We start from the raw sequence: 875 nt of genomic DNA on the forward strand, positions 1-875 counted from the left end.
CGGTCCTAATAAAACCATCATTGGCGCCGTCTATGGGAACGATACGAAAAGCATGCGTTCCTACTTTCTACCTATTGTTGGCAGCATGTAAGAGTCATCATTTTTGAGTACTTTGGCTAGGAAGATGGTTTTTAAGTAAACCCGGTTTCACCATTCGACCTGGGAGTATTTCAAGAAGTAGGGTGTTGATCATGCAGGCTAGTTGAAGTGCTACTTGATCATCTCCTGAAATGAGTTTGACTTTCACATGCTATTAAAAAGTCGGTGTTCCTAGTTTCTACCCATTCTACTGTTTCCCTTTATGTAATCAAACCCCGAGATACGCCAAAATGACCAAGTCACAAAGCCGACGTTGCTTAGATCTGCAAGAACACCTTAATAACCAAGTCACAAAGCCGACGTGTCCTACAACAATATAAATAGGTTGCCTTCCCTCACCTTAAAAAACATTCATTGATTCGCAACCTCCCTTCTAGTTTAGTGGTCTGAGCCTTCTTTTCCTAGTCGATACACTAGGATTCAAGTCCTGTTGGTAACATATTTAGTTCTATTTTATTTATAAGTTCCCTAGCTTGTTTATTTATTTATTTATTATTCAGCCCACCATTTTGGGCCCTATTAATTACTTAGGGCTATAGTATTTATTATTTATGTATTCTTTGGACCGCCGTTCTGGGCCAATATCTCAGGCTTTGTACATACTACTTTGAGCCAGCGCCCCAAGTAATATAGCTGCTTTCTTCCTACCCCCATTCTGCAGTCATTATACCGTGGACCATGCACCATGACTGATAGTGAAGTTGTGTTGAACGGAGTTGGTTAAAGGAATAGAAATGGAATAGGTTTTAAAGACATAAATACACTTATACAGTTAT

The sequence above is a fragment of the Ipomoea triloba genome, chromosome 12 (assembly GCF_003576645.1).
Source record: "Ipomoea triloba cultivar NCNSP0323 chromosome 12, ASM357664v1".
NCBI lineage: Eukaryota > Viridiplantae > Streptophyta > Magnoliopsida > Solanales > Convolvulaceae > Ipomoea > Ipomoea triloba.